Here is a 21,725-nt window from a genome sequence, read left to right as displayed (position 1 = left end):
ACCCCCGCCCTGCCCCAGTATGGCGCACCCAGGTTAAAAATACATGTTGCTTGGGCGGCACACATCACATAAAGGCACGTTCCCCTAAAGAAGCTCATCTCCACGGAGTAAGGACAGGCTAGGGCTTTGATGAATTCTGAAAGCAGAAATCAGTCCCTTGAAATGAATTTCTGAAGTAAGAGCTTAAGGGTTCAGATCCACTGCTCATATCATTAAAAAGCTTGCTCTCTTAAGGAAACCCTGCTCGCTTGAAATCATAGCAGCAGGCACCTTAGAGATCATTCCTTATTCACCTAAAAGAGAAGAACTTATTGCTAACTAGGTCTGGGGTTTAATAAGCAAGTTCTGAACAAGCCCCTGGCATTTTCTCAAATGTCCTTAGGCTCTCAGTTTTTCCCTCCTTCAATGGAGACTTCTGAATGGATTTTTAAAAAATTGGCTGCAAGTTCCCGTTAGTCACACGTTGCCAGGTCACTCTGAACAAAGGGACACTTACTGAACAAGACGATAAAGGGAAATCAGACGTTTATTTCTAAATAACGACACTGCACCGGCTTAGAAATATGTCCTTTTGTAGCAAATAACGACACCGCACCGGCTTAGAAATATGTCCTTTTGTAGCAACACGGGCTTTGCCAGTGTATGTAGGATTCTGAGCAGAAGCAAGCTGGGGTCAACGTTGAGTGATCATGAGGGACCGTCCTGCAGAGATGACCCACATTCTCACAGCTTTGGACAGGGAGAGCTGTTGACAGTGGAAGAAGTAAGAGACCAGAACAATTATGCTCCTACATTGGACAGTTTCCTCTGCGGTTCAGAAATCTGGAATTTGATCTTTTTAAAAAGTTTTAAAATTAAAAAAATTTAAAAAAATGTTTAAAAATTTAAAAAATTCTACGTGTAATATGAAATATCAAGGAGGGGAGGGAAGAGAGCAGCATGGTTTACTGTTCTTATACCTTGTGGGATGTTGCTTGTTGTGCTTTCTGTGCGGTCTCCCGTGAAACGTCACGGTCAGGGTGGAAGTTAGGTTTCGTGATGCATGTAAGTGCTGGGCTGATACTTATCAAAACTGTTTAGTGCAGCTAGTTCTTACTCCAAACCTCTTGGTCAGTTTTTGTTGTTGTTGTTGCTTAAAGATTTTGCTTATTTATTTGACAGAGAGATCACGAGCAGGGGAAGCAGCAGGCAGAGAAAGAGGGAGAAGCAGGCTTCCCACCAAGCAGGGAGCCCAACTTGGACCTTGATCCTAGGACCCTGAGATCATGACCTCAGCCAGAGGCCTCTGGTTGACCCAGTAAGCCACCCAGGTGCCCCCTCTTGGTCCGTAGTTTTAGACCCATCCTGCTAATGACGACTGGATGAAAGCAATAGCTTCCTAAGGACATTTAGCTGTTTAGGTGTTTGCTTTGCCATTCTTCTATAAACTCCACTGAGCATAGAAACAGCATTTTATTCCTCTTTACATCTGTCACCAAGCAGGGTCCCCTGGTGCACATAGGAATACTGTAGGTCTGCCCCTGGAAATAGAGCAACATTAACATTCTATAATCATATAATTATAGTTCCTATCAGGCTGGCTTTTCAAATTTCTTGTTGATAGGAAATCAAGTAACAATTTCTATGTTACCCCATCTCAGCACTTGATAGTTGCTAGACAAACATTTGTTTTATTCTCCCCTTTTGTGCCGTTCTGGCGGTAGGCCAAGGAGGGCTGGTTGTGAGGTGGGGAGTTATGGCAGAGTATGTGATATGTTCTGGGGTTCTCTGGTACGCGTGCAGTTTGCTATCGCGAGTGGTACAATTAATGTCAAATGGAATCAGATGTGCTAATGAGGACTGCTACCATATCATTTGAGAATCTTTTATATCATTGTCTCTACGGGAAATTCACTACATTCTAAATAACTTACCAGCATCTTTTCGGCCCACGCCGGTCTGTATTTTGTCTAAATGCATAGGACTCATATAAGCATTTTCAACTTAAGTATGTTGAAATTATTCAAGACGTTAAGGTTTTCTGAGGAAATGCTGAATATTTTCTCTTTCCACCTTCATTTTAGTATTCATGAGGTAGTATTTGCATGGCACAAGTTTACACAGGAAATAGTATCATGATGAATCACACTAAAGGAGAGACCTGATGATGTTTCAAAACACAACATCTTGTGGGAGAAGCAGGCCCAGAGAACTTGCCCTCAGATCAGACCGAAGCTGAAGCCCTTGCTTAGAAAACGTGTGGAAATTCCTTGCCCAAAGATGCTATAGTTTCAGGAAAAAAAAAAAAAAAAAAAAAAAAAAAGGCATGAAGTAGCCAGACAAAAGTCCCAACTAAACAGGGAAGAGTCAGCTTCTTTCACAGAAGGAACCCAGGAGCCTGGAGACACCAGGTTCTACCTCAGAGCTTCGGCTGGGACATCACAGAGAAGCTAGAAAAGATGCTCTTCGAAGGCTCCCACTGACACTCCTTTGAAGTTGTAAGAATTTCTTCAAAGTATTCTGAGGTTTAAAAGCCTCCTTCTTTCAAGTGCCGACTAGAAGATGGGGACTGATTGAACCCAGCTGAACCAGAGCACTTACTTACCTTTTTCTACCCACTCAATTCTCCAGACAGAATTCTTGGTGCTTTAAGTGTGGGTTAAAGCGGCTAAATGTGGCATTTGGATGAAGAGAAAACTATAGTTTTCTTTCTGGGCTATCGAGATGTGGGAAGAAACTATTGGAGGCATGCAAAACAAAACAAGACAGAACAGAACAAAACTCCAACACAAACTGCAAATCAGGAGAAAAGGAAATGATCAACCTGGTGACCTTGGAGAACCCCCTGAAAATGCTTCCAGTCAGACTTCGCTATTCTGTTTGAAATCTCGTTTCTGCCCTGGGTTGATAGTTTTAGTTCTTTTTCTATCCCTTTCATCTTTATTTTTTGGCTGGTTTCATATCCCCGAGTTTGCAATCTCTTCAGGTGGATGTCTTCTCTGTGCTAATATGGGTTATTGTTTGGGGCACGAGCAGGAGATCTGGTCTTCCAAAGCAGTGATTGGTCCTAGTGCTTGAGACTAGCACCAGCCACTGAGTGAGTGAGGAATTACAGGCTGTAGGAGCTGGAGAAACTCTCTCATGGGAACTGCCAGGGGAAGAGGTCTTAGGACAGGGAAAGAAGTTGGAGACTGGATTAGGTATATGCATAAATATCTCACAGAGGTCCCCAGGTGAGGTGGACTGAGCCAGCCCTGTGGAAGGGGCAGAAATAGGTTGGAATTTGAAGGAGAATCCACTTTGGGATATTCAGGGAGGGAGGACCTAATTCCAGAACAGGGTAATCTTCAGTGGCCAAAGACAGCCACAGCCAGAGTCTTCTAAGTAACATTTGCCTCCATTAGTCCCTTGGATTCTAATTCCCCATGTGTACACGACTCATGCTTTACTCCATAGATGCAGTTTAAGAACAACTTCAATGTTTCGATCCATGATAATACCTCTATTAGGAAGCACTAACCACCTTGTAATATAGTAACTGAACCCTGTTTTCCTTCCACTTGGGACTGCGTGCTCCCAGGGCACTGGCCATATTTCATTCGTCTGTGATATTCAGCGGATGCCACACCCTGGGCACTGAAATATTCGTTGAACTAAAATGTTACATTAGTGTAACATTTAGTTGTTACAGTGTGTTGTTATAGTTGAGGTACAAGCACCAAAAGGAAAAGCAGCACTGGGATAAAGACAAAGAGGAAGAGAATATGCTGTGGTACGTTATGTCCATGTCCCAAAATAGACATGATTTCACCTACCATCCTTTACAAATGTTGTGCCTTCTCTTAGACCAGGACTGAATATTCTCCTCTTATTTGAGGTATGATTGCAAATATAATCATTGAAGATTGAAAAATGTAGTAGGGAAAGGTTGACAAGGACCATAAAGAAAGGCTCCAAAGTATTTATAGAACAATTTATTAGACATGAATGCCAAGTGCTCAGAAACAGGTGGTGCCCTGCAGCTGACAAAAAAACGTGTAATAAAAAAAAATTAAAATGCCAGGAAAGAAAGGTCTAAAGGAGGGAGGCAGAGAAGCAAAAGGCAAGTCAGAATTAACAGAACTTCCCGGGATGGGGAGTGAATAAATGTGCTGATCTTATTCTGACTGGACAATCTTGAGATTTCCTTTATTTTTTAAAAGCACTTGGGCACATGGGACTCCTGGGTGGCTCAGTCGGTTAAGCGTCTGCCTTCAGCTCAAGTCATGGTCAAGCCCTGCGCACTGGGCTCCCTGCTCTGTGGGAGGCTGTTTCTCCCTCTCCACCCCGCTCATGCTCTCTCTCGCTCTCTCTGTCTCTCTCTTTCTCTCTCTCAAATAAATAAATGAGATCTTTAAAAAGAAGAACACACTGGGCACATTATTTAGTGGAATAGAAACACAAGACATTTTTCAGTAACTAATGGTGGAGTTGATAAGATCATTGCAATGATTTTTCTCTAGCTATTGTGACAAGAGCATTGATTCTTCACTGATATGGTTTAAGAATATAATGCACTACTTCCTTCGCTCAGAAAAATACTGTAGTATTTAAAAACTGAAATCCAGTATTGATGAAAGGGTATTTATTTCACTAAAAAACAATTAATTAATTAATGTTTCTATTTTTTATTATTATATTCAGTTAGCCAACATATAATACATCCTTAATTTGTGATGTAGTGTTCAATGATTTGTTAATTGCATATAACACCCAGTGCTCATCACAACACATGCCCTCCTTAATACCTATCACCCTGTTACCCCACTCCTACCCTCCTCCCTTCTGTAACCTTCAGTTTGTTTCCCAGAGCCCAGAATCTCTCATGGTTTTTCTCCCTCTCTGATTCCTTCCCATTCAGTTTTCCATCCCTTCCGATATGGTCCTCTGCACTTAGCTTCTTTTAATAGCAAATTTCCTTTGTGTATTTTTAAAAGATTTTATTTATTTATTTGAGAGAGAGAGTAATTAAGCAAAAGAGAGCATGAGCAGGGAGAGAGGCAGAGGGAGAGAAGGTGGGAGAAGCAGATTCCTGGCTGAGCAGGGAGCCCATTGCAGAGCTCAAGGCCAGAACACTAGGATCATGACCTGAGCCGAAGGTGGACACTTAAATGACTGAGTCACCCAGGCACCCCTTTTCCTTGTGTGTTTAAAGTAGCATTCCTACTGTAGAAATTCTCAAAAAGATTTTAATTCATGTTTGTGGAAATTCAAGAAATATTTGCTTGCTTCTCATTCAAAGCATTTGCCTTAGGGACATAGAATTATGGAAAGGAAAGACTACTTTGTAGCTGTGAGACCTTGAACATCTTATTTAACTGCTCTGCTCTGACTCAATCTATTAAAAAAAAAAAAAAGGAGCTGAGACAGGTATTTCTAAGAGAGCTTTTGGTTATGTTCTCCATAGGTATACAATTCTGCTCCATACAAAGCAAGTTCTCGAGATGATAAACTTTTTTCCCCATGTTATTGAAGGAATATATTTCTGTGTTCTGGAAGACGACCCAGCCAAAGAGCCAAAAAGGTGTGCTTGCCCAATTCTAACAAATCCTCCTGTGTCTATCCTTCCCATCCCGGTAGCGGTCATGTGCTGTGGTGTGATGAGAAGAGGGGAAATCAGTAGAGCTCTACCTGAATTCTTCCACGTTCTTTTGTTCCAAGAGTGCTCTTGCAAGGAGCAGTCATGCTCCTGGGGCGTCTGGGTGACTCAGTGGGTTAAGCCCCTGCCTTCGGCTCAGGTAATGATCTTAGGGTCCTGGGATCGAGCCCCACATTGGGCTCTTTGCTGAGCAGGGAGCCTGTTTCCCCATCTTTCTCTGCCTGCCTATTTGCCTACTTGTGATCTCTGTCTGTTGAATAAATAAATAAAATCTTAAAAAAAAAAAAAGAAAAATGACCCCTGAACAAATCATCCGAATCAACACATATAACAAAAAGTTTTATAATTAATTAATCAAACCAAAGGACGACAAGTGTGCATTACCACAACATCCTGTGCTCCTTTTCTGTTTGCATGCATCTCACTTGCATGGCTCTGTGAAGCTAGGCACTGCCTCTGTCTTGTAGAAGGAGTAAAAATATAAATGCTGGAAACTTAGAGAAGAATAGGATAGCATTTGCATGATTCTTATTTCTTCTGCTGAATTTGAATTCCAGATTGATACTTTGGTTGGCCTATTTTACTAGCCTGGCAGCATCTTTATTTCTCTACATTTTTCAGAACAGGAAATGTATTTTTAGCACAATTTTAGTCCAGTAGGCCGTCTTCTATAATTCATGTGGTTAATCTTAACATTGAATGTTGCTGGAGAAAACGAGAATCAATGAATGGCAACATACACCCACCATTTCCCATGTCAGGATTTTGCTGTAAAGGCTTAGCCCCAGGTGGTTGGTAACTTTTTGGTGTTCCAAAATGGATTTCTGTGTACTTCCCTCTAGAGCTTTAATGTATGTTACATCAAGAGATTTTCTCAGTCTATTTTAATTTTTGATTTCCTTATCTGTCTCCTACATTTCTCTGAATTTGTGGTGATTTGGGACCATAAGTAAGAGAAATAAAGACCATAAGCCCACAGGAAAGGAATGGCTATGGGAAGGGATGATCAGAAATGACTTGATTTAAAAAATGAGTGAGGAAAAGGTGCTAACAAGGGAGCCAGGGAAGGGATAGAGAGAGGGCAAAAGCCAAGTCAAGAAAGAATAGTGATAGAGACGAGAAGAGAAAGAATTTATATTAATTAGAATGTGTGAGTTTATACTAAACTATGGTCAAATGTCTGTTTTCAATTAGTTAACAAGTATTCTAGAAGAGGTGTTGAGTAAAAATCTGTAATTACAAAATATGTGCTCATTGAAATTAGTGAAACAATGCAAAGATGTACCAAGATATGATCTTTTCTCATTCCTTCTATACCCAGATATTTCAAACTGATATATATGTTGGGTGTTAAAGTTCCGGGACTTTCTCAGTGCTCATAGAAATGTATACACACCTACAGGATCTCATTTGCTCTTTTACAAAGTAGTTATCATATGATCCTTATTTGCATGCAAATTAGTTATGCATCCTGGATATCCATAAGTGAATAGATACTGATCTAAATGTTTTCCTTTCTTAATTTAAAATTTTATTTTATTGTAATAAGCACACTGAACATGAGATCTACCCTCTTAACAGATTTTTAGATGACAATACAATGTTATCTAGAGGCATAATCTAGATACTCTAGATCTCTAGAACTTACTCATCTTAACCTCAACTTTTTTTTATTTTTAAGATTTTATTTATTTATTTGACAGACAGAGATCACAAGTAGGCAGAGAGGCAGGCAGAGAGAGAGGGGGGTGCAGGCTCCCTGCTGAGCAGAAAGCCTGATGTGGGACTCGATCCCAGAACCCTGAGATCATGAGGAGCCAAAGGCAGAGGCTTAACCCACTGAGCCACCCAGGCATCCCTGAATGGTCTATTTATAGCTTCTGTCCATTTTTCTTTCATTTCTTCATTATTTTTCAAATTAGAGGCATTCTTTTGGCTTGTCAGATATAGAAGTCCTTTGTCACATGAACTGCAAATATTTTCCTAGTTTATCATTGTTTATTTTGACTTTGTTTACAGTGGATTTGACATCTATATATATGTTTTAATTTTGTGAAGTCAAAATATGTCTCTTATTTATGGCTTCAGACCATTATGTCTTGCATAGAAAGTGTTTCTCTACTTCAAGCTTGTGAAAATTTCTTAATTTTCTAATTTTTAGAAACTTCAAAAATATTTTTGCATTAAAATTTTACCCATCTGGAATTCATTTTGGCATATGGTGCGAGGTAGATCCAGCTTGTTTTCTTGTAGACGGCCAATTATGCCAAGATCATTTATTAATAAACCAACTATTTCCCACCAAATTAAAATGTCACTTTTGTGGATTATTTCTTGACTCTACTTTGTTCCACAAATATATTTACCTATTTCTGTTGTTAGTCACAGAGTTTATTAATGACTTTACAGTAAATTTAAATATCTGTAAAGGCATATATCCCCCTTACCATTTTTCTTTGTTCACAATCTTCTTTTCTATTATTGACCCTTTTTTATCTTACAAATCCTAAAAAAATTTTATCCATCTTCTCTCCCCCACAAAACCCCAACAGAAACATCAAAATTAGGATTCTAACTGAAATTACATTAAATTAATTTGGCTGAATTAAATATTTGACAAAAGCTTCTACTTTTTGTAAGTATTGTTTAGGTATTTGTGCATTCATTAGACCATTTTTGTTTGCTATTCTAATTGATTTTCTAATATTGATTCCCCACCATTTCTTTTCTTTTTTTTTTTAATTTTTTATTTTTTATAAACATATATTTTTATCCCCAGGGTACAGGTCTGTGAATCACCAGGTTTAAACACTTCACAGCACTCACCAAAGCACATACCCTCCCCAATGTCCATAATCCCACCCCCTTCTCCCAAACCCCCTCCCCCCCAGCAACCCTCAGTTTGTTTTGTGAGATTAAGAGTCACTTATGGTTTGTCTCCCTCCCAATCCCATCTTGTTTCATTTATTCTTCTCCTACCCACTTAAGCCCCCATGTTGCATCACCACTTCCTCATATCAGGGAGATCATGTGATAGTTGTCTTTCTCTGCTTGACTTATTTCGCTAAGCATGTTCCATCCATGTTGTCTCAAATGGCAAGATTTCATTTCTTTTGATGGCTGCATAGTATTCCATTGTGTATATATACCACATCTTCTTGATCCATTCATCTGTTGATGGACATCTAGGTTCTTTCCATAGTTTGGCTATTGTGGACATTGCTGCTATAAACATTCGGGTGCACGTGCCCCTTGGGATCACTACGTTTGTATCTTTAGGGTAAATACCCAATAGTGCAATTGCTGGGTCATAGGGCAGTTCTATTTTCAACATTTTGAGGAACCTCCATGCTGTTTTCCACAGTGGCTGCACCAGCTTTATTCCCACCAACAGTGTAGGAGGGTTCCCCTTTCTCCGCATCCTCGCCAGCATCTGTCATTTCCTGACTTGTTTATTTTAGCCATTCTGACAGGTGTGAGGTGATATCTCATTGTGGTTTTGATTTGTATTTCCCTGATGCCGAGTGATATGGAGCACTTTTTCATGTGTCTGTTGGCCATCTGGATATCTTCTTTGCAGAAATGTCTGTTCATGTCCTCTGCCCATTTCTTGATTGGATTATTTGTTCTTTGGGTGTTGAGTTTGCTAAGTTCTTTATAGATTCTGGACACTAGTCCTTTATCTGATATGTCGTTTGCAAATATCTTCTCCCATTCTGTCAGTTGTCTTTTGATTTTGTTAACTGTTTCCTTTGCTGTGCAAAAGCTTTGATCTTGATGAAATCCCAATAGTTCATTTTTGCCCTTGCTTCCCTTGCCTTTGGCGTTGTTTCTAGGAAGATGTTGCTGCGGCTGAGGTCGAAGACGTTGCTGCCTGTGTTCTCCTCAAGGATTTTGATGGATTCCTTTCTCACATTGAGGTCCTTCATCCATTTTGAGTCTATTTTCGTGTGTGGTGTAAGGAAATGGTCCAATTTCATTTTTCTGCATGTGGCTGTCCAATTTTCCCAGCACCATTTATTGAAGAGGCTGTCTTTTTTCCATTGGACATTCTTTCCTGCTTTGTCGAAGATTAGTTGACTGTAGAGTTGAGGGTCTATTTCTGGGCTCTCTATTCTGTTCCATTGATCTATGTGTCTGTTTTTGTGCCAGTACCATGCTGTCTTGATGATGACAGCTTTGTAATAGAGCTTGAAGTCCAGAATTGTGATGCCACCAATGTTGGCTTTCTTTTTCAATATCCCTTTGGCTATTCGAGGTCTTTTCTGGTTCCATATACATTTTAGAATTATTTGTTCCATTTCTTTGAAAAAGATGGATGGTACTTTGATAGGAATTGCATTAAATGTGTAGATTGCTTTAGGTAGCATAGACATTTTCACAATATTTATTCTTCCAATCCAGGAGCATGGAACATTTTTCCATTTCTTTGTGTCTTCCTCAATTTCTTTCATGAGTACTTTATAGTTTTCTGAGTATAGATTCTGTGCGTCTTTGGTTAGGTTTATTCCTAGGTATCTTATGATTTTGGGTGCAATTGTGAATGGGATTGACTCCTTAATTTCTCTTTCTTCTGTCTTGCTGTTGGTGTAGAGAAATGCAACTGATTTCTGTGCATTGATTTTATATCCTGACACTTTACTGAATTCCTGTATAAGTTCTAGCAGTTTTGGAGTGGAGTCTTTTGGGTTTTCCACATATAGTATCATATCATCTGCGAAGAGTGATAATTTGACTTCTTCTTTGCCAATTTGGATGCCTTTAATTTCCTTTTGTTGTCTGATTGCTGAGGCTAGGACCTCTAGTACTATGTTTAATAGCAGTGGTGATAAGTGGTGATAAGGATGTCAGCAACATCCTTGCCATGTTCCTGACCTTAGCGGAAAAGCTTTCAGTTTTTCTCCATTGAGAATGATATTTGTGGTGGGTTTTTCATAGATGGCTTTGATGATATTGAGGTATGTGCCCTCTATCCCTACACTTTGAAGAGTTTTGATCAGGAAGGGATGCTGTACTTTGTCAAATGCTTTTTCAGCATCTATTGAGAGTATCATATGGTTCTTGTTCTTTCTTTTATTGATGTGTTGTATCACATTGACTGATTTGCGGATGTTGAACCAGCCTTGCAGCCCTGGAATAAATCCCACTTGGTCGTGGTGAATAATCCTTTTAATGTACTGTTGAATCCTATTGGCTAGTATTTTGTTGAGTATTTTCGCATCTGTGTTCATCAAGGATATTGGTCTATAGCTCTCTTTTTTGATGGGATCCTTGTCTGGTTTTGGGATCAAGGTGATGCTGGCCTCATAAAATGAGTTTGGAAGTTTTCTTTCCATTTCTATTTTTTGGAACAGTTTCAGGAGAATAGGAATTAGTTCTTCTTTAAATGTTTGGTAGAATTCCCCCGGGAAGCCGTCTGGCCCTGGGTTTTGTTTGTTTGGAGATTTTTAATGACTGTTTCAATCTCCTTACTGGTTATGGGTCTGTTCAGGCTTTCTATTTCTTCCTGGTTCAGTTGTGGTAGTTTATATGTTTCTAGGAATGCATCCATTTCTTCCAGATTGTCAAATTTATTGGCGTAGAGTTGCTCATAGTATGTTCTTATAATAGTTTGTATTTCTTTGGTGTTAGTTGTGATCTCTCCTCTTTCGTTCATGATTTTATTTATTTGGGTCCTTTCTCTTTTCTTTTTGATAAGTCGGGCCAGGGGTTTATCAATTTTATTAATTCTTTCAAAGAACCAGCTTCTAGTTTCGTTGATTTGTTCTATTTATTTTTTGGTTTCTATTTCATTGATTTCTGCTCTGATCTTTATGATTTCTCTTCTCCTGCTGGGCTTAGGGTTTCTTTCTTGTTCTTTCTCCAGCTCCTTTAGGTGTAGGGTTAGGTTGTGTACCTGAGACCTTTCTTGTTTCTTGAGAAAGGTTTGAACCGCTATATATTTTCCTCTCAGGACTGCCTTTGTTGTGTCCCACAGATTTTGAACCGTTGTATTTTCATTATCATTTGTTTCCATGATTTTTTTCAATTCTTCCTTAATTTCCCGGTTGACCCACTCATTCTTTAGAAGGATGCTGTTTAGTCTCCATGTATTTGGGTTCTTTTCAAACTTCTTTTTGTGGTTGAGTTCTAGCTTTAGAGCATTGTGGTCTGAAAATATGCAGGGAATGATCCCAATCTTTTGATACGGGTTGAGTCCTGATTTAGGACCGAGGATGTGATCTATTCTGGAGAATGTTCCATGTGCACTAGAGAAGAATGTGTATTCTGTTGCTTTGGGATGAAATGTTCTGAATATATCTGTGATGTCCATCTGGTCCAGTGTGTCGTTTTAAGGCCTTTATTTCCTTGCTGATCTTTTGCTTGGATGATCTGTCCATTTCAGTGAGGGGAGTGTTAAAGTCCCCTACTATTATTGTATTATTGTTTATGTGTTTCTTTGAATTTGTTATTAATTGGTTTATATAGTTGGCTGCTCCCACATTGGGGGCATAGATATTTAAAATTGTTAGATCTTCTTGTTGGACAGACCTTTTGAGTATAATAGAGTGTCCTTCCTCATCTCTTATTATAGTCTTTGGCTTAAAATCTCATTGATCTGATATAAGGATTGCCACTCCTGCTTTCTTCTGATGTCCATTAGCATGGTAAATTCTTTTCCACCCCTCACTTTAAATCTGGAGGTGTCTTTGGGCTTAAAATGAGTTTCTTGGAGGCAACATATAGATAGGTTTTGTTTTTTTATCCATTCTGATACCCTGTGTCTTTTGACAGGGGCATTTAGCCCATTACATTCAGGGTAACTATTGAGAGATATGAATTTAGTGCCATTGTATTGCCTGTAAGGTGACTGTTACTGTATATGGTCTCTGTTCCTTTCTGATCTACCACTTGTAGGCTCTCTCTTTGCTTAGAAGACCCCTTTCAATATTTCCTGTAGAGCTGGTTTGGTGTTTGCAAATTCTTTCAGTTTTTGTTTGTCCTGGAAGCTTTTAATCTCTCCTTCTATTTTCAATGATAGCGTAGCTGGATATAGTATTCTTGGCTGCATGTTTAACCCACTGAGCCACCCAGGCGCCTCTTGGCTGCATGTTTTTCTCGTTTAGTGCTCTGAAAATATCATGCCAGCTCTTTCTGGCCTGCCAGGTCTCTGTGGATAAGTCAGCTGCCAATCTAATATTTTTACCATTGTATGTTATAGACTTCTTTTCCCGGGCTGCTTTCAGGATTTTCTCTTTGTCACTGAGACTTGTAAATTTTACTATTAGGTGACGGGGTGTGGGCCTATTCTTATTGATTTTGAGGGGTGTTCTCTGAACCTCCTGAATTTTGATGCTCATTCCCTTTGCCATATTGGGGAAATTCTCCCCAATAATTCTCTCCAGTATACCTTCTGTTCCCCTCTCTCGTTCTTCTTCTTCTGGAATCCCAATTATTCTAATGTTGTTTCGTCTTATGGTGTCACTTATCTCTCGAATTCTCCCTTCGTGGTCCAGTAGCTGTTTGTCCCTCTTTTGCTCAGCTTCTTTATTCTCTGTCATTTGGTCTTCTATATCACTAATTCTTTCTTCTGCCTCATTTATCCTAGCAGTGAGAGCCTCCATTTTTGATTGCATCTCATTAATAGCTTTTTTGATTTCAACTTGGTTAGATTTTAATTCTTTTATTTCTTCAGAAAGGGCTTTTATATCTCTCGAGAGGGTTTCTCTAATATCTTCCATACCTTTTTCGAGCCTGGCTAGAACCTTGAGAATTGTCATTCATAACTCTAGATCTGACCTATTACCAATGACTGTATTGATTAGGTCCCTAGCCTTCGGTATTGCCTCTTGTTCTTTTTTTTGTATTGAATTTTTCCTTCTTGTCATTTTGTCCAGATAAGAGTATATGAAGGAGCAAGTAAAATACTAAAAGGGTGGCAACAACCCCAGGAATATATGCTTTAACCAAATTAGAAGAGATCCTAAATCGTGATGGGGGAGAAAAGAGATAAAAAGAGCTTCAAAAAGGAAGAAAGAAAAAAAAAAAAGAAAAGCGAAAAAAAAAGAAAAGAATTAAAAAAAAACAAATAAGAAAAATATAAAAAAGAAAAAATATATAGATTAGATAAACTGGTTAAAAAACGTTAAAAAAGAAAAAGGTAAAAGTTAAAAAAAAAAATTTTACCAGAAGGTGAGAAAAAAAAACAAAAAATGAAAAAGAAAAAAATTAAATTAACTGGAAGACTAAAAATAATCACAGCGAAAAATCCATGAGTTCTGTGCTTTGCTTTCTCCTCCTCTGGAATTCTGCTGCTCTCCTTGGTATTGAAACCGCACTCCTTGATAGGTGAACTTGGTCTCGGCTGGATTTCTTGTTGATCTTCTGGGGGAGGGGCCTGTTGTAGTGATTCTCAAGTGTCTTTGCCCCAGGCGGAATTGCACCGCCCTTAGCAGGAGCCGGGGTTTGCTTTCAGGAGCTTTTGTTCCCTGAGCGCTTTCCATAGAGTTCCGGAGGACGGGAATACAAATGGCGGCCTCCTGGTCTCCGGCCCGGAGGAGCCGAGTGCCCAGGGCCCCACTCCTCAGTGCGCCCTCAGAGAACAGCGCCCAGTTACTCCCGTCTGCCTGACCTCCGGCCGCGCTCCGAGCTCACCGAGCCTGCGACCGGTTCAAGGTAACACCGAGCTGTGAGCTTACTGTCGGCTCTGTCTCTGCAGCCGGCTTTCCCGTTCCAATACCCGCAAGCTATGCGACACTCAGACACCCCCGATCCTTCTGTGACCCTGCGGGACCTGAGGCCACACTGACCCCGCGTGGGCTTCGCCCCGGTTTAGCCTCTGGAGCGATGTCCCTCAGCGGAACAGACTTTTAAAAGTCCTGATTTTGTGCGCGGTTGCTCCGCCGCTTGCCGGGAGCCGGCCCCTCCCCCCGGGGTCTATCTTCCCGTCGCTTTGGATTCACTTCTCCGCCGGTCCTTCCTTTCAGAAAGTGGTTGTTTCTCTGTTTCCAGAATTGCTGTTCTTCTTCTCTTCGATCTGCCGATGGATTTTCAGGTGTTTGCAATCTTTAGATAAGCTATCTAGCTGATCTCCGGCTAGCTGAAGTAGTCTCAGCCTGCTACTTCTCTGCCATCTTCACTCCTCTCCCCCACCATTTATTTTCTAACTATTTGTAACTTTTATGTATGGTGGAGGACACTATACATGGAAATCATAAATGCATATGTTAGTTAATTATCACCACTATATTATCAAGATTTAAAATTTTTGTCATTCTGGTGCACTTAGAGTGATACTGACTTATGATCTCAGATTGTGTTTCTTGGTTACTACTGAGGTTGGACAGTTTTCATAACTTTGCTGACCGTGTGGTTATCCTTTTTGAACCTTTTGGTTATCCTATTCAAGTGAGTAGAATTGTATCTTTAATGATGATTTATAAGAGTTCTGCATTCTGTGTTTGGGTCTTTTGTTGCAAGTAAGTGTTGCAAACATCATCTCCAATCCTATATCTTGCCTATGTACTTTTTTTGTTTTGAATCTTCCAGTAGAGGTTCTTAATTTCACTATAATCTATCAATCTTATTCCCTGTCATTAGGACTTTTATATTCGGGTGAAACTACTTCAAGATCCTAAAGATATATACTAACATTTTCATCTAGGAAGTTTGTTCGGCATTTCACATTTAAGTCTTCATTCTACCTAAAATTGATTTTTCTATATAATATAAGGTAGGGATGCAGTTTCATTTATTTAGAATATCTAATTGACCCAGAACCATTTATTGAAGTAGTCTCTTTCCCCCTAGTGCTCTGCAGTGTTATCTTTATCATAAATCCAGTCATTGAACATGTGTAAATTTCTTTCTGGCCTCTTTAATAGTTGTATTGGTATATCTGTCTATCCTTGAGGCAATATTGAGCTGTTTTAGTGACTGCAGTTTTATGTCTAGGTAAGTTAGTACTCTTATTTTGTTTTTCATCTTGGCTATTTGGGTCTTTTTCATTTTATTTTATTTTTTAAGATTTTATTTATTTATTTGAGAGAAAAAGAGAGATCAGGAGTTGAGGGCAGAGGCAGAGTGAGAGGGAGAAGCAGACTTCCCACTGAGCATGCTCAATCCCAGGACCTGAGGTCATGACCTGAGCTGTAGGCAGAGGCTTAACCCACTGAGACACCCAGGCACCCTGGTCTTTTGCATTTTAATATGGAGTTTAGATTGCCACCTTCTACCAAAAGCTGTAGAAATTCTCAACCATAAACAAATTTTGAATCCATAGATAAATTTTATTTTATTTTATTTTATTTTTTTTTTTTAAGATTTTATTTATTTACTTGAGAGAGAGGAGCATGAACGAGGAGAAGGTCAGAGAGAGAAGCAGACTCCCCATGGAGCTGGGAGTCCGATGCGGGACTCGATCCCGGGACTCCAGGATCATGACCTGAGCCGAAGGCAGTCGTCCAACCAACTGAGCCACCCAGGCGTCCCCATAGATAAATTTTAGAAGAGTTGACATTTTTATAACATTGAGTTTTCCAATTCATGAGAATGATTACATGCCTCCATTTATTTAGGTCTTATTTAATTTCTTTCAGTAATATTTTATAATTTATTGATTCCTAGGTTTTTGATTTTTTGATACCCTTTGTGATATTTCAAAATATTTTACAATTATTTGCTTATTCCATAGAAACAAAATTGATTTATATATTTATTATTTTTTGTATCCAGGACTCTTACTAATACAACATTAATTCTAGTAATTTTTCTGTTCATTTATGCATTTTTCTATGTATGATAATCATAAATGGGATGTGTGTGACTGCTTTAGAGAAGGGAGCCAGAGAAGACTTCTTTATAGAGGCAATATTTAGAAGAAAACTTGCTTATACCTTCTCAGCCTCTTCTTAAAACAGAGGCCAGAATGTCCTTTAAAAATAGGTTGGGTCATGTGATATACTTGATTTTATGCCTTCTTGTTTGATGTTTGCTATTTATTTTCCCCTCTCCATTTGCCTACTTTTGTTGACTTGCTAAAATTTCCTTCATTCTTTTTTATTTGCTTGTCAGTCTGGAAGCTCTATTATACTTTCAAGTTTTGACAGATGTATATACCCATGGAACTGCTACCACAATACAAATACCAACATCTCCATCATCCCCCTGAATTTTGCTCATGCTCCTTTTCAGTAAAAAATTTGACTCCTTGCCCCATGCAACCACTACTTTTTTTTCTGTCACTATGGGTTAGTTTTGCTCATTCTAAAATTTTATATAAATAGACTCTTGCAGTATGTCGTTTGATTCAGGTTTCTTTTGCTTAGCATGATGATTTTGAGATTTTAGCTATGTTTCTGTATATATCAGTAGTTAGTTCCTTTTTATTGCTGAGCAGTACCTGATTGTATCCTTTTCTCTTTTGATGGACATTTGGGTTGTTCCATTTATTTGCTATTATTAATAGAGCTTCTATGAATACTTATGTCAAGACTTTTTATAAATATATATTTTTATTGCTCTTTGGTAAAGATCTTTTTTTTTTTTTTTTTCTTTTTAGGGAGGGGACAAACTGAAAGAGAGAGAGAATCTTAAGCAGCCTCCATGCCCAACACAGAACCTGATGTAGGGCTCCATCTCACCACCCTAGATCATGAGCTCAGCCAAAATCAAGAGACGGATGCTTACCCGACTGAGCCACCTAGGAGCTCCTCAGGTAAATATTTAAGAGTGCAATTGCTGGGTAAAAATACTTTCCAATATGAGTGCACCATTTACATGGCCATGAATAATGAATGTATGAGTATCAGGTGCTCCACATTCACGTCAATAGTTGGTACTATTGGTGTTTATAATGTTAACAATTGTAGTGGGTTTGTAGCAGTATCTTGTTTAAATTATCATTTCCCTGATAACTAGGGGTATTGAACACCCTTCCATGTACTTATTAGCCATACATAAGTCTTTTTTATAAAGTATCCAAATCCTTTGCTCATATTATTTTTTTTAAAGATTTTATTTATTTATTTGAGACACACAGAGAGAGAGAGAGTGTGTGTGAGAGAGAGAGATGGGGGCTCAGAGGGAGAGGGAGCAGCAGACTCCCTGTTGAGTGCAGAGCCTGATGTGGGGCTCAATCCCAGGACCTGAAATCATGACCTAAGCTGAAGACAGATGATTAACTGACTGAGCCACACAGGCACCCCAGTGCTCCCATTGGTTTTTTATTGGACTATCATCCAGTTGAGTTGTAAGAGTCCTTTATTATTCAAGACATTAGTCCTTTGAGAGGTATATGTATTGCAAAATTCTTTCCTGGTCTTTGACTTGGCTTTTCAACTTTCTTAGTGGTGTTTTTTGAGAAACAAAAGTCTTAAATTTTTCTAAAGTCCATGTAATCATATCCTTAAAAAGTACTCATTTTTGTGTATTCTACTTATTAAATCTTTGCCTCCCTCAAGACTTCAAAGGATTTTTCTATTTCTTGTTTTATTATTTTTTAGAAGTTTTACAGTTTTAAAGTTTATATTTAGACTGATGATCCATTTGGAGTTGGTTTTTGTTTGCAGTGTGAAGTAAGGGTTAAAGTTCATCTTTTTTTCCACAGTGATAATCCAACTGTCCAGTTCCATCTGTTGAAAAAAACATTCTTTTTTCCTCTACAGATAACCTTGGAAAGTTGGTTTTTTTTTTTTTTTTTTTTTTTTTTTTTTTTTTTTTAAAGCCAAACATCTCTTTTTTTAAAAGTAGGCTCCACACCTATCCTACTCTTGGTCTTGGGGTCATGAGTTCCAGTTGCATGTTGGGTGAAGAGATTACTTAAATAAAATTTTAAAACAATGAAAAACGAAAAACCAAACCAAACCAAACCAGACCAAGAAAAATTAAAGACCCCAAACTGAGTATGTATTTGTGGAACTATATTTGGATTCACTATTTTGTTCCATTTTTCCATATGTCTATTTTTATGCTACTATTACACTCCCTTGACAACTGTAGCTTTATATGGTAAATCTTCAAATTAGGTAGATTACATTTCCAAACTTTGTTTTTCATATTCAAATTTGTTTCAGGTTCTTTTAGGTCCCTTCTATGTCCGCATGATTTTAGAGTTAGTTTGTCAAGTCAAAAAACCTTCATGGCATTTTTATTGAAGTTGTATTGACTCTATAGATCAATATGGAGAGAATTGATTAACTTTGAATCAATCATTCCATGAACATGGTATGTTTCTCTACCTAGTTAGGTCTCCATTAGTTTTCTCAGCAATATTTATGGTTTTCAGTGTGGAGATCTTGCATTTGTGTTTTAAGTTTATCCTCACTATTTCATTTCTTAATACTCTTGTAGTGGCATTTAGAATTTTTAAAATTTCCAATTATTTATTAGAACATAAAGATTGTTGTTGGTTTATGGAAATATGGTTGACTTTTCACATTTACCTTATATACTATGACTGTTTTATATTCATTTTTTAGATCTGATTGCTTATTTTGTAGATTCATTAAGAATTACTGTATATAAAATTATGTCATCTATGAACAAGGCAAGTTTTACTTTTTCTTTCCAATTGGAATGCCTTCTTTTTGTGATTTACAGCAAGACTGCAAGTACCTCCAATATAATATTATATAGAGTAGAGGGAAGAGACATCCTTGCCTTCTTTTAATTTCCTATCATTTATAATTCATTTTTATAGTTTTTTGTTTATGTGCATATTTTCTACATTTCTATAATAACACATCATTTCTTATGTAAGAAATTATTTAAAAACATAGGAATTACTGAACTCTGAATATAGGAACTATGTTCACAGCTAACAATGTTGATTTTCAAGATTTGGTGAACCAATCTTAGAGTTCTTTTTCTTGAGATAAAGCATATATTGAGTTTTAAATTTTCAGATACTGGTATAGGTCTTGGTTTTGTAGGTTGTAATCATGAGATTAAAATATATACAGATCATTACAATGCTGAGAATGTCTTACTGGCCCTCTCAGGGATATATGTTGTTCACCCCACAATCATTTTGGCCAGGGACATTGTTACTGACCCCTAAGAGACTGGGTTGGGGTGTTTTCCTGGTGGCATTTGGTGCCCGCATACAGATAGTCATAAGCTCAATTTCTTTATAGTCATTTTCTCACTGGATGTTTAAATTTAGTAACTAGAATTCACATTTTAAAATGTTTCTCAATATTTACATGAAAGATAATTTTTACTGTGGTGGATGCATTGACTTTACAGCTATATCCTTTAACAACACCATCATACTTGACATGATTTTGCTTATGAATCTTGTATGAATATAAAGTCTTTTTCTCAGAAATGACAGACAACCTCATTGCAAACTATCTTGTACACAATTTCCTTTCCTTTGTACAAAGTGGTTTGATCAAATTGGATTTTGATGCCTAAGCTCTTCCTGTTTGTAGAACATCTAGTCCTCAAACTCATTTTTGGTACATGAACTATTGCCTGAAATTTCTTAAATTAACATGGTTGCCCATTTATATTTACTTTTGTTTCTCCGGCTTCTTGGAATTTGTGGCTCCTTTCCAGATCCTTTAAGACTAGGATTAAAAGATACAAGACATCTGTATATAGCTCTCATACAGTGTTAAAGTGTCCGGTAAGCCAACGCAAAGTTAGTGGGGGAAACTAAGTTTATTAGCTGTTTAATAATTTTTCCTTTCTTCACTAGTCTGGGTTCTTAATTTTCATTAATATCATCCTGACTTCATTAAGATTCTGATTATTTGCTTAACAAAGCTGCCTCATACTTTACATAAGTATGTTTTTCAATAGATCTATTATTTCTTGGAGTGGTCTATAAATTTTAAGTTGATCACCAGCCCAGTGTTTTGAATGGAGTCAGAAGGTCTGGGTTTTTGTCCCTGTTCTGTTTCTAATGAGTTGTGTGATCCTGTATAAAACACATTTGTCCTTCCTGGGATTCAGTTTCCTTATTTCTTAACATGAGAAGATTGGTCTTGATGGTCTCTGAGATCTTTTATAGTTCCAGTGTTTCGGGATTATAAATTGATTAAGGTTATTCATTAGAAATTTCAGTCTCCAAAAGGACTCTTGCAATAGAAAATTATGTGTGGTTATTTTGTTTTTATGTCAAATTTGTTTTGCATGTGTATATCACACAAATGATGTCAAACGGGTTATTTTAAGGAATACCAAAAATCAGTATATTTATAATAGCAGCTGACATGGTAGATAAAAATGATGCATATGCCATGTCAATAAAGGAGAAAGAAATTCATGCAGTTGTATTAAATCACTGCATTGTATTTATTGTCTACCTAGAGTAAAACAAAAACTATTTTGTCACATTACTGATTTCTAGATGGAATGTTCTGCAATGTGATCTTGGAAACTGCAGAAGAAGAAATTATATTTGTGGTTTCTAACAAATCTTTCATTAATCTTCCGCTGGTTCAAAAAATCATTCCCTTAGAGCCAATAACCTTCACATCTACTAGAAATCCTAATCTTGTATTTTAGGACCCTTTGGAGCATGTTTTATAAAGGCTGAGTTACTGAGTCGTCACTGGCACGGCCAGTTTACCAATCAGAATGGTCCATGATAGAGAAAAATTGTTTTTAGCCTCCCAGCTTCTGACCTTTTGTAACAGAAGGCTTCAAATGAAATGCTTCCATGGGCCTCCTGGGAATTTGGATTCCTGGGTGTAAGAATCTGTTTCATTTGACCAAGCTTAGTAGAGTTTACAGAGTTTCACATAGGGGTCTCAACACCAAAATGTAAAAAAAACACACATATGTCAGTAGATAAAAATACTAATACCCTCCCCCCTCTAGTTATCCCATATAAATAAATAATTGAATAACACAAATATTTATTTTGTAAGGAATTAAGAATGAACTCCTGGAGTAGAAGACACTCATTGTTTTTTATTGAAAACTCTTGGATTCTATTGCTTGGTTTGGTCAAGCTGGTCATTCTCGGCTTTGAGCAGATGTTCGGCCATATACAGACATTCTGTGGTACTGAAAGAAGGCTGCGTTGCTTGCTATCATGTAGGTGATTAGCTAGGTGTGTTACACATCTACTCAGGAGAGAGTTAGCCACTCATTTCTGACATGACTCTACGTTGTT

At 38.0% G+C, this 21,725-nt stretch overlaps 1 long non-coding RNA gene across 1 annotated transcript in view; it reads left to right on the top strand.

The window, feature by feature from the left end:
• LOC309849122 overlaps positions 1–21,725 on the top strand; it is a 135,449-nt gene that overhangs the window by 109,398 nt on the left and 4,326 nt on the right. Inside the window, exon 6 of the long non-coding RNA XR_014303503.1 lies at positions 17,157–17,312. This is a non-coding gene — a long non-coding RNA (uncharacterized lncRNA). The remainder of the gene's footprint in view (positions 1–17,156; positions 17,313–21,725) is intronic.

The sequence above is a fragment of the Mustela nivalis genome (genome assembly GCF_964662115.1).
Source record: "Mustela nivalis genome assembly, chromosome: 15".
Classification (NCBI taxonomy): Eukaryota; Metazoa; Chordata; class Mammalia; order Carnivora; family Mustelidae; genus Mustela; species Mustela nivalis.
This window is presented reverse-complemented; position numbering and strand designations above follow the sequence as displayed.